The sequence below is a fragment of the Pelophylax lessonae genome, assembly GCF_965119305.1.
Source record: "Pelophylax lessonae genome assembly, chromosome: 1".
In the NCBI taxonomy this organism is placed as follows: domain Eukaryota; kingdom Metazoa; phylum Chordata; class Amphibia; order Anura; family Ranidae; genus Pelophylax; species Pelophylax lessonae.
Window position 1 is genome coordinate 24,766,646 of NC_138768.1, and position 13,143 is coordinate 24,779,788.

Consider the following 13,143-nt stretch of genomic DNA (forward strand, 5'->3'; position numbering starts at 1 on the left):
TTTTTTTTTTTACATTTTGGCGTAGGGTTCCCCTTCAAATCCACATTATTACTGAAGGTTTTTTATTTTTTATGCCGACAATTGAAACCATGAGTCATTTTAAATGGGATTTTACTTGTTTTTTTGTTTTTTTTTTTCTTTTGAAATGTCATTTTTTCTGTAACATGTTTAATGCATGCTAAAGACGCACCACTTTACAGGTACATTAAGGGGACCCCCAGGCGGTATATTTAAAGAAAGTTTCCATTTTTATTGTTGCACTTTAAGCATAATTACAATCGGTGCTCTTGAGAAAAAAAAAAAAAGCCCTGCACATAATTTTGAACTGCATCATCTCTCAGGACTCTGTCTTGATGAACACCCCAACTTCATTATATCCCTCAAGAATGTGATCCACAAAGTCTGCAGTAGGGATGTCTTTACTCCAGGAGGTTACCATCATGTGGTGGAGGGATGTTGACAATCGTACCTTTAGTGAACAATAGATATCCGATATTGAGTAACGCTGACCATTAACTAAAGTATCCAGAAAGGAAGTCTAGAATCTCTGGCACTTAATAGCACATATTCTTGATACATAGTCTGCTAACTGCTAAGCGTAGAAAGCGTTATGTGTTGGCAGGTGATATTCCTCAGTCAATGTATACAATTGTTAAAGGACCCCTGAGGACATATCAACAAAAACAGGGATTCAAAAGGGATTCAACCTTGGTTAGCCCTTTGAAAAAAACACAGTCTGAAGGCTTCATGTTGTGCAGCTTGCGGGAACATCGGGTTACCATTAATAGGTAAGTGTGGTTGGAGACGAGCGGGGAGAGATTCAGTCATTTCCTGACTTCCCTCCATGTGATGATGGTATCCCGCAGTGGAAGGTGATGCTGGAGGGGTTGGGGCAGAGACCTCAACTTGCTGTGGAGCAGGGCAGTTAGATTAAAGGGATGCAATAATCATGCTATTGAGTGAATATAGCATTAAGCTGACTTCACCTAACATAAATCTGCCCTCCAGACCCTGCCTCATGCTGCCAAACAGATCAGATCCATCACTCTCATCATCGTCTGCCACATCCTCTGTCCACTAACTCACTCACTGCCCAAGAGATTGCAAATTATTTTAAAAACTAGATTGGTGAAATTGATGAGACCTCCACTGCCCAGCTACCCCCCCCCACCCGACATATAATGTCTACGAACATATCATCTTACCACAAAGAAGTTACTATGCTTTTGTCTGACGCCCACCTAATCCCTTATCCCCCCCCCCCCCATGGACCCCATTCCTTGACAATTTTTTTTTATAGACTAGCTGGTAGGTGTGCTGAAATACATTTCTTAAGTTTGCTGACCTTTTTATAAATGTCAGTTGGTCAACAGTGTCCGTGAACAGACATACTCTTTTGTCGGTCTCAAAGACTTCCCCCCACTGAACCAAATGCACACTCAGATAGCAGCCCACCAGCTCAATTGCGAACTGGACAAACTCTCAGGCAACCACCCCCAGATGCTGCTCCTGCTTGATGGATACAGAGACAGTATCTGGATACAGAGGGCCTTGAGATGCAGAGAAGTCCTCCTCTTCCTCCTAATGCAGTGAATTCTCCAGTCACTGATGCATGCATTGTCACAACTTACCATTCTTGTTGCCCCCCTGAAATGATGACAATACAGTGCATACATCGTGTATCAGCAGCCACTGGCATGGGAAAAAAAGCCCAGCTTCCCGAGCCTGTCCTTGTGCCATACTCACCCAGGTACTCATAAAGTGTCCTTTTATTGAGGGGAACACATATAGTACACTTTTTTCTTAAAGGGATATGTGCATTATAATGAAATCGTGACCCACACTGTGTTTGTGGGCTTCTGTCAGTATACGGCTTTCTTCAGTCTTAAACATAGATATCAAATATCCTAGCCACCCCCCATACAAAGCTAGCAGACAACTTAGCTTGTACAAGTTTTGGAACCTTCTACTTTATTGAACAACTCACACAGTTTATATACAGCATGGACATCTCCCTCCTGAGCAGATTACCCCATCAGGTCAGGGGTTGCCTGATTACATTATCATATGCAGATGAAATTGTATACATAAATAGAATTAACCTGAATTAATTATCAAGCCATCTGGACAGAAACAATATGTGATTTCATTAACAATTATCAATGGGACAGAAAGGCTTAACAGAATACACATCACATCTTAATACACAGACAATAGGAACTGACTACCATTGACAGACTGTCCATCTCTGACATTTGAAGTACAATACACATTATCAGAAGTGTAAACACAAAACCCCCAGAAGATAACAGGTGAGTATATCAGCATATTCAACAATGTGTGGAAGATAGGTGGTTGAGCTGATGATATTAGCATCAGTTATAAGTCTGACTGCACCTGAGTAGTGCATTGTGGGGCACCTCGTGATGTTAGATCCCTATAAAAGAGCTATCAAACTCAAAACAGCTCATACCGCGGGAAGCGTCCGGGGAAGCAGGAGCTTCTTTTTTTTTTCTGATCATCGGGGGACACTATTTTTTTTATTTTTTAATAAAGGACTTTTCCAAAACTGGCTTTTGTCTTTATTTTTTTGTACACTTTTTTGGTGAATGGGTAGGGGTACAATGTACCTGATATCCATTCACATGGGGGGGCAGATCTGGGGGCCCCCTTGTTAAAGGGGACTTCCAGATTCTGATAAGCCTCCCCCCACAACCACAGCCCACAGTTGTTGGGAAAATACCTATTTCCCCATCAACGTGGGGGCAAGGTGCCCCAAAGCAGCCACCCCCCCATGTTGAGGGCATGTGGCCTGGTTTGGTTCAGGGGGGGTCACTCACTTGCCCCCACCCCCAGCCAGGCTTTGTGCTCGGATAAGGGTCTGGTATGGATTTTAGCGGGAACCCACGCCATTTTGTTATAAATTTTGGTGCTGGGTTCCTCTTAAAATCCATACCAGACCTGAGGGGCCTGGTATGGACTGGGGGGGACCCCACGCCATTTTTTTTTCAGTAATACTGACATAAACTGAAGTGCCTATATAAAACTTTGTGGTATACACTGCACTATCTGATCTCAACAAATTGTAAAATGCAAAAAATATCTATCCCTGCCAGCAATGTATTATAAACTTTAGAATTCCACTTATAAATCACCTACTGCCAAGGGATTCAAACCCACAACCTCATAATTGCGAGGCTGGTGTTCTACCAGCTACGCCACCATCAAGCACACCTAGGCTAGTAACACTTTCCCTGCCTAACTAACTCCTATCTTACCCTACACACAGTGGATGAGATAAAAGTTAGGGAGAGTGTTTACCCACCTAAGCAGGCTTAATGGTGGCATAGGTGGTAGAATACCAGGCTTTCAATGGAGATGGCTGTGGGTTCAATCCGCTGGCCAGCAAATTATTTACTGAGGTCAGAGTCCATGATGATGCAGGAACTCGATGTTCCTGCAAAGAAGCCCATTTGTTCAACAAACAAGCAAACAGCCAATGTTCAACTCAAAGCTCATCCCTACTGGTTACACAGTTCCTGTCTTGGAGTGATAAAACTCATTCAATGCACTATAGAGCTGTGTTTTACCCCCGGGCTGCTCTCCTGATTTGGACTGCCAACCCCTCCTTCTCTCCTCATCTCCATTACATAGGGTTCTTTCTGTAGCTCGCAGAAGATTTCTGGGAAAACCAAATACATTGTTTGATATACTATATATGTTCAGTCATCAGGAAGTTACAAGGGCAATAAAATTATGGCTGAGTAAAGAAGTATTTTCTGTACTTTCAAAAATTGTACTTAGCCTGAAAATAAGAAAACAAATGCAGCCACCACATCTAAGGACTGGCAATGGGGAATTATATTACATGTTCTTAGAAATTGTTTGATGATCTCAACTATGATATTGTCCAGTAAAAGTTCATCAAGCAATTTTAAAATAAATCTCCTTGTGACACAAGGCTGTCCAACCTCAGAGACCGGAAAGAAGCCCCAAACCCAGATACTACCTCCACCATGCTTCACAGTGGGGGGGTTGGTGATGATGTGCTTTATTTTTTCCAGAAAAAATAGCATTTCATATACTATTATACTGACCTCAATATACTACTCACAGAATAGTGCCCTGTAGCCATTGTGGCAATTTGAAATCTTTAAAGCGGAGTTCCACCCAAAAGTGGAACTTCCTCTTTAAATAGTCCTAACCCCCTGACATGCCACATTTGGCATGTCATTTTTGGGGGGGGGTACTTAGTTTTGACAGGTACCCCCGCTCCCACTTCCGCTCGGAGCGCCGCGGCACCCTAAGCGGAAGTTCTCCTCTCTCCCTCCCTCCCTGCAATCTTCTGGGACATGTCAGAGGTCCCAGAAGATTGCCGGCCAATCACGACGCATAGCGCAACTCGCGCATGTGCAGTGCGTACCCGGCTGTGAAGCCACAAACTGTCACAGCCGGGTGCCCACATCAGTGATGCCGGCGCCGCATAGCAGAGAGGGAGAAGACGGCGCATCGCTGGACCGTGGGACAGGTGAGTGTGCGGTTAGGCTGGAACTCCGCTTTAAGTACATTTGTTAAGTTCCTCTTAAGACTTCTCTGCAGGTCTTCTATGGACATCCTATGTTCTTGCTGTGAACTTTACATCAAATTTCTTTCGTTTTCAGTTTAATGTCAAGGCCTTTAAATATGTGTTTGTGGCTCTTTTGTCTTTCTGCATCGTTACAATTCTTCATCAAAAATCCTCTTAAGCTTTTTTTGATCATGGCTTCAGTCACATGATCAAAATCTTCTTTAGTAGAATAGACTGTACCAGACATTGATTGGTCTTTTTAATTGGGCGGGATACCATTAAGCCACACCTCAAGCCTGTCTTTAATTAGAGTAGCGGAGTCTGAATACTATATTTTCTGGCTGTCACTAACAGGTTCAGACATATTGGGCTCCATTCACAAAAGCAGATCACATGTGATATTTAGGTGTTTTCCCAAATACGGAATGCGATCCTGAAAATGTCAATTCACTATTGCCCTATGCAGTATTTATCACATAAAGCAAAAACGGTAACTAATCACATAAAACAGGAGTGAAAGCCAATTTGCAAAAGGAAAATAAATAAATAAGCGCATGAGGTAAAGAAGTTGTGGTCCCGGCATGCGATATTTAAGGAACTGGCAGGCGAAGGCATCCTTAACAACCAGTAAACAACATTGTTTTTAAGGAGCATGTGGCTCCCGCTTCCTTGACAAACGATAAGTTGTCAGCTGTCAGCGTTGTTTCCCGCTGACAGTTGAATGTAAAAAAAGAATTGCCGGGGGCGTGGCCGGCGGCCGGAGTTAATGGACGCCTAGTTCAGAGCTCCGTCAGAGCGGGATTGTAACGGCGGCTCACAGCAACAAGGGAGGCAGCGATCTAACCCATTGAAGCCGCGATTACCACCCTATAGCACTACTCTCCACATGGGGAAACGCAAATCACAGGAAAGACCCCGCAAACTCACGGACTTCTTCAGCACAGCGGGGCCTCAGAGGATCCAAAATGGTGCCGGCTCCACAGCGCTGACACACAGCAGTGGCTGCTGCTGTGTCTCAGGAGACAGGCCCACCCACACAGGAGGATGATGACTACCCTGGCCCTCAGTATTTCAAAGCCCAGTAAAACAGAGAAGAAAACTGGACATAGGAAATACCCAAGTAAGTGTCTCTCCCTCTACTCTACCCACCCCACCTGACATTAATCACTTTAGGGAACAACTGGACGCTTTTCCCTCTGCTGGCCAACCCATAATTAATTCCACTATGAAGGACATGCTTATTACCCTGTGGGGGGCTCTGCAACATGACACGTCATGCTTCATTAAAACAAACCAGAAATTGAGGCTCTAGGCAACAGGATTGATCATGTGGAATTTAACATGAGTGATTACGCTCAAGCTCATAATGAGTTAGTGGATGCACATGATGCTCTGTTGGAAGAAATGCGCAAAATTAAAATTAAAATGGCAGATTTGGAGGACCGCTGCCGTCACAATAATATAACGTTTAGCGGCATTGTGGAGTCAATTCCTGCGGTGAAACTCCGCTCATATTTACAAAAGGTGATTGCTGAACTCCTCCATGACAATCAAGGTCAAGATCTGATAATTGACAGAGCCCCTAGACTCCCTAAACCGTCCTTCTTACCCGAGAGGGTTCCTAGAGAAGTCATAGCGAAAATACATTTTTTTCATGTAAAAGACCGGCTAATGCATTTTGCAAGGCAATGCCACTCCCTGCTTGAGCCCTACGCAGGCATCTCACTGTACACAGATCTTTCCCAAGCCACTGTCACTGCTAGAAAAACCTCAATACCATCACAAAAATTCTGTGCAATAACAAAATCAAGTACCGGTGGAATGTTCCCACTAATCTTGAAATTGAAAGGAACAACAGGACCTTCTGGATTTCTGACCTGGATGATGGCCTTCTCCTAATGAGGAAATGGGGACTACTTCCCCCAGAGGAAGATGACGATATAGCAGACCAACCCTCGCATGCGAGCGCATCGGGTCGCTGACCCTCATACCTTCCCACCTGTGGTTCCTTTGCCCCGGTACTTCTGTAATGGGTTCTCTAGGCCCACCACCTACCCCTGCTTTCTACACCTGTACACCGGGCCTGTTGAGGCCCTATGTTACCTGGGCAGTTGCCCGTATGTTTTGCGATCTTCTCTTTTTGTTGTTTTGTCGTTCTTACTGTTTAACCTGCACAACTATCATGCGCCATGCACTCTTCTACCATCTTCTCTGTCCATATGGCACTCTCTAAACGAGCTCACTCCCATCTGTTACCAGGGTACTGAAATTACTTTCACTTAATGCACAAGGGCTAAATAGCCCGCACAAAAGGAGATCTCTTTGGAAAGACGCTACAACCAAGCAAGCAGACATTCTATGCTGCTGGAGACGCATTTCACTGCACTAAACCCACCAAAATGCTCTCACAAGTCTTTTCCGCATATTTTCTAGGCTAACTATACTAAAAAGCAAAGGGGTGTCCTGATGACGTTCAGGGACACTCTATCCTTTCACCTCCTGGACCTCATAGCGGATGACAATGGTCGGTACCTTATTGTTGTGGCAACAGTGAATAATGTTACCTACACCCTAGTCACTTTATATGCTCCTAATACACATCAACAAAGGTTTGTCCAGAAAGTACTTAAGAGGGTGAGATCAATTCAGAAGGGTTACGTTATCCTATGTGGGGACTTTAACATCACCATGAATGCATCTATGGATTCCATTGCTGGACCTCGCAAGAAGAAGATAGGACTGGCCCCCTTTGTTTCTCAGGAGGACCTTCACGACCCCTGGCATTGTTTGAATCCCACTGGAAGGGACTCTACTTTCTTTTCTAATCCGCAATCTTCTTATTCCAGAGTTGACTTTTTCCTGACTGACCTTAAGCTCTTACTAAAAGTTACTGGTGCAGAAATTGCCCATATCTCCTGGTCTGACCATGCGCCGGTCTTCCTTGAGATTGCGGATGGTCACCCCAGATTTAATACCTCCTTATGGAGGAACAATACATTTCTACTAGCTGATCCGGCCTGCACTGAGGAATTGAAGGCCTGTCTTAAGGAATTTCTTTTCTTCAATGCAGAAGGATCGGATGATATCTTTAGCCTATGGTGTGCTCACAAGGCATTCGCTAGGGGATTGCTGATATAGATGAATGCCAGAGATAAGAATAGAAAAACCTGGTGTGTCTCTTCTCTTCTGGCGGAAATTGCTTGGTTGGAGAAATTGCATAAAACCACCCTGCAGGACTCGGTACTCACTGAACTCACTAAGATTAGGTCAGATCTCAGACTAGCCCTATTAGGTAACCATGACAAATATATCCTGGAATTAAAAGCATCTTCCTACTCACAGAGGAACAAGGCAGGGAAATGATTGGCCAGACAACTGCAGCATCAGCGCAATAAGACCCGTATCTCCCAACTGACTCACCATGCTAGGGGCACCTTGGCCATTAGTCCACATGACATAGCACAAAATTTTTGCGATTATTACTCTTCATTATACAACCTGAAGGATGACCCTAGTGTGCACCAGCCCACCCTAGAGGCAATTAATGATTTGCTGGACAATTTAAAACTCCCCTCGATAGATGCCCCAACCCTGAAGACCCTTAATAGCCCTCTAGAACCTCAAAAAGTTGCCAAGGTAATTAAAAGTCTCCCAATCTACAAGTCGCCTGGTTCAGAGGGCCTATCCCCTGAATATTATAAAGCATTTTCTGAAATTCTCACAGCTTACTTGACAACTTTTTTTAATAGGGCAATCTCCTGGAAGCTGTTATCATCACTCTCCCGAAGCCGAGTAAAGATCCCACCCTCCCTCAACACTACCGGCCTATATCTTTGCTAAATTCGGATGTAAAGATATACGCAAAGGTACTAGCGAAAAGACTCTTAGATTTCACCCCAACCATTATTGGCCCAGAACAGGACAGTTTTGTTAAAGGCAGACAGGCGCCGGACGGCACAAGGAGGATGATTAATATCATACACCAGGCCGGGACTTGTCAACTGCCTTCCGTGCTCCTCAGTTTGGACGCGGAAAAAGCTTTTGATAGAGTCCATTGTCCTGGATAGGGTTTTGAGCAAGTTTGGTATTGTAGGTTGTCTCCACTCTGCCATAATGTCTTTATACAAAAACCCTTCAGCAAAAGTGTTTACCTCTGGCTCTCTATCTAAGTCCTTTGATCTATCCAACGGCACTAGGCAGGGCTGCCCACAGTCCCCCAAAATTTTTACTTTGGCCATCGAGCCTCTAGCCGCAGCAATCAGAACAGACCCGCGTATTAGAGGGATAACAATAGGCGACTGAGACCACAAATAAGGGCTCTTTGCGGACGACATCATTTTGTCCTTGTCTGATCCAAAAGCCTCCCTAGCCCAAGTCCAACACGTAGTGGATACCTTTGGCCGGGTATCTTATTATAAGCTTAACATGATCAAATGTCAAGCACTCCCACTTCACATAGCCCATGATACTCTGTCCCGCTTGAAAGTACAATTTCCCTTTCATTGGGAACAAAATGCCATCTTTTACCTAGGCATCCAGCTGACACCATCCACCTCCAAACTATATCGGGCCAATTTCTCACCCCTACTTCACAATATCGAAAATGATGTGAAACAGATAGACAAAGCACAACTGTCCTGGCTAGGCAAAGAGGCTGCATTTAGGATGCAGCTCCTTCCTAAAATATTATACTTCTTTCGCAACCTCCCAATTCCCCTACCATCCAGCTTTTTCACGAAAATGAATGCCCTCCTTGGGACCTTGATATGGTCCCATAAAAGACCGAGAATAGCCCTTAAAACGCTGGTAAATCGGAGGTCCCACAGAGGTGTAGGGCTCCCCAAGCTCCTCTTCTACCATAAAGCCTCACTCCTTGACCAGATACAGTATTGGATACAGGCACCAGCTGACAAACTTTGGATTTCCATGGAAAGATCCTTGCTAGCCCATCAGGATCTGGGGGCGCTATTAGCCGCCTCATTCCTGTCCTCCTCGACACACCAAATTCAACATCCTATCATCAAAGCTACTATGGATGCTTGGCAGTCTATGCTTACCATCCGCCATCAGAGTCTAAATAGGAATGCTCTAGATATCCCATTAGGAGCTTACCAATGGATCATTGCATTACACATGGATCACAGCGAACTGTGCTGGAGACGTTGCAATAATAAAGGTACTTTGTACCATATCCTATGGGATTGTGTTGTTATTCAACCGTTCTGGATAGCAGTGGGGGCCTTGATTGGAGAAATTTTGGGCTCAAACTTCTCAGTCCTGCCTGCTATAGCACTATTGAACTTGGGAATTGATTCTATTCCTCCTCGGTATCAGACTGTAGTACTGCATATCTTGTTCGCGGCTAGACTTACCATCACCAACCATTGGACCTACGTCACCAAATGTACAGGAACTCACTTCACGGGTTAACACCCAATGCCAATTTGAGAAATTATTAGCCATTAAAAACCATAGAATGCCTATCTTTAGCAAAAGATGGGTCCACTGGTTGTTACACCCTAGTGCCGCTAAAGGCCTCAAGCTCTGCTAGACTGTATGGCCTTACCACCAAAAGAGTATCCCCCTCCTTTTCTTTCTCTTCTTTCAGTGCCACAGTTATCAACTGCTGACTTTAAAACTTGCCCTCCCATACACATGGAGGTCCACTGCCACTTAGATCTCAGAGGGCCCACCCCCCCCCCCCCCGCCTGGACACAGTTTGCACCCATTTGGGGTGTTTGGCCGGGTCGGCCGTGGGCCTGTTAGAGAGCAGTTGCCAGAGGCTCCAATCTATGGGATATTGTACCATTTGTATTCACGGGTTTGTTAATGTTGTGCATGTTTTACCTTGAAGGTTTAAAGTTGGGCTGCACTTTTGCACCCTTGTACTACTGGCTATATTGTTGCAATCTATGATTTTGTTTCCCTTTGGTGTTGTTATGATTTTACCTGTTCCTTCTCCCTTGTTTGTTACAAATTGAAATAATTTAAAGCAAAATATTCAACATAAACAAAAGAATTGCCAGCAATGAGAAATTAAGAAAAACAATGGTGTGGGGTCCCCACCAAAATCCATACCAGACCCTCATCCAAGAATTCAGCCTGGCAGGTCAGGAAAGGGTGGGTGAGGGATTGCCCTCACTCCTGAACCATGCCAGGCCACGTGCCCTCAACATAGGGGAGTGCTTTGGGGCAGGGGGAGCTCTGCCCCCCCCAAAGCACCGTGTCCCCATGTTGATGAGGACAAGGGACTCCTCCACACAACTCTGGCCATTGGTGTGGGGGGGTCTGCTGGCTGGTGGCTTATTGGAATCTGGAAACCCACTTTAATAAGGGGCCCCCAGATCCCAGCTGCCTCATGTAAATGAGTATGTGGTACAAAGTATCCCTACTCATTTACCATAAAAAAGTGAAGTGTTAAAAAACACAGTAGGCAGTTTTTGACAAGGCCTTTGTAAAAAAAATAAAAATGTAAAAAAAATGTCCCCCAGTGTAGATCCATTGTTAATCATGATGCCGGCTGCCACAGCCGACCCAAAGCTCTCGCCATCTGACAGCTCAGACGCCTAAACAAACTAGGAGGCAAGGCCACCCGGTGGCATCCCCAGATGGCCCTCATCCTTGCGTTGTCACCAACCTAGCATGCCCCCAGTCAGTGATGTCACAAGGGGCGGACCACCTAGTGTTTTCACCAGGTGGCCCCGCCCCTTCGTTTATTTAGCAGCGGGAGTTTTCAGAGTTTTCAGACTCTGGAAGCCTATGTCAGAAGCAGGGCTTTTTCCTTCAGGTCAGCTGTGGCAGCGGGCATCATGATTGACAATGGATCTACACTAGGAGACTTTTTTATTTTTGTTTTACTAAAGGACTTGTCAAAAAGTGCCTCCTGTGTTTTTTTACACTACACTTTTCTTTTGGTGAATGAGTAGAGTTACTATGTACCCCATACTCATTCACATAGGGGGATGGATCTGGTGGTGGGATCTTGGGGTCCCCTTGTTAAAGGGGGCTTCTAGATTCATATAAGCCACCTGCCCTCAGATCCCCACAACCACCAGCCAGGGTTGTGGGGAAGAGGCCCTTTTCTGCATCAATATGGGGAAAGGGGGCTTTGGGGGAGAAAGACCCCCTGCCCCAAAGTACCCCCCCCCCATGTTGAGGGCATGGGGCTGATATGGTTCAGGAGGGGGACATTTGCTTATTCCCCCATTTCCTAAACTGCCAGGCTGCATGCTCAGAAAAGCATCTGCTAAAGATTTTGTTGGGGACTCTGTGTCATTTTTTTTTAGATTTTGGCATGGGATTCCCCTAAAATTTCATACCAGGCCCAAAGGAGCTGGTATGGATTGGGGGGGGGGGGGGGCCCACACCGTTTGTTTTCTTAATATTTCATTGCTGCCAATTCATTTTTTTTTACATTGAGCTGTCAGCAGGAAACCCCGCTGACTGCTGATGACTCATCGATTAGTAAGGATGCCATGTTGTTTTCTGGTTATTAAGGATGCCGGTGGCTGCCCACACCTTACAACCAGCTATTTACATTATTTGTTAAGAACTATAAATTACTGCTGGGTTTCACTACTAAAATACTGCATAACATCATGAAGTAGTGCATGTGGAATTTTAAAAGCCTTTTTTTAGTGAATGCCAAAAAATGCTGTGCAGTATCATACCACATACTCGGATACTGTAAGATACCGCTTTGTGAATGGAGTCCACTGAATGTAATTCTATGAAGGACTTTGATTTCTTCAACTAGTTGTCCACCAGTGTACATGAAAATGTAAAATGCTGGGTGTGATATTTTGTTACAGAAGAGGGAAGGGGGAGAGGGACAATATTTTCTTATTAGATTGTTTTTATTTTTTTTTCAACTTGTAATTTTTATTTTGTTTATCAGTTCAGTAGCATATAACAACTGAGTATAACAAAAAGTCAACATGACTACATAAAACAATTACACAGCATGTCCAATAAAGATCATGTACAACAACAATTGAATAATAACATACATTGGCAAATGTGTTGGTTTAAACTAGAAACCAGAAAAAGGAAAAAAGAAAAATATGGTCTCAGCGGTGGGTGTGATGGAAGAGTCACATATGAGCTCCAAAAAAGATAAGTTAGAGCACTCCCAGACGAGGGTATCCTTTGTATGGTATGAGTAAATCATAGGCAGGAGCTTCACTATAAAGATTGATATATTCTCAATAGATTGGGAAACAACTACAGTGGGAAGGTAGGCAGCATTGGTTAATGAATTACATGTGCCTGCCTTTCAAGGGGCCAGGAGGGAGAGCTGTAAAGTTTATGTAATGTCCAAACTACTATCAGGATTTCTAAGCCAATGGCTCCACCATGTGAAGAATTTTGTTAGGCTGTAGTGAGCTTTCGCAAACATGTATTCCATATGCATGTTCTGGTTTAGAATAAGTATACACTGTCGCAATGTGGGCGTGTGGCGGGATTTCCAATTTCTGGCTATCGCCAATCATGCCGCTATCAAGATGTGTGTGATGACAGGGTGGAAGTCTATGTGCCAGTTATGAAGCCCCACTCCCAGTAGGGCAGTCTACGGC

The 13,143-nt window shown here is 44.5% G+C and overlaps 2 protein-coding genes across 2 annotated transcripts in view; one reads left to right on the forward strand and one right to left on the reverse strand.

The window, feature by feature from the left end:
- The window catches only part of LOC309545093 (vomeronasal type-2 receptor 26-like), a 427,741-nt gene that overhangs the window by 157,503 nt on the left and 257,095 nt on the right, over nucleotides 1-13,143 (forward strand). The window lies entirely within an intron of this gene.
- The window catches only part of LOC309569159 (vomeronasal type-2 receptor 26-like), a gene marked incomplete at both ends in the record, with an annotated part of 31,165 nt that overhangs the window by 7,518 nt on the left and 10,504 nt on the right, over nucleotides 1-13,143 (reverse strand). The window lies entirely within an intron of this gene.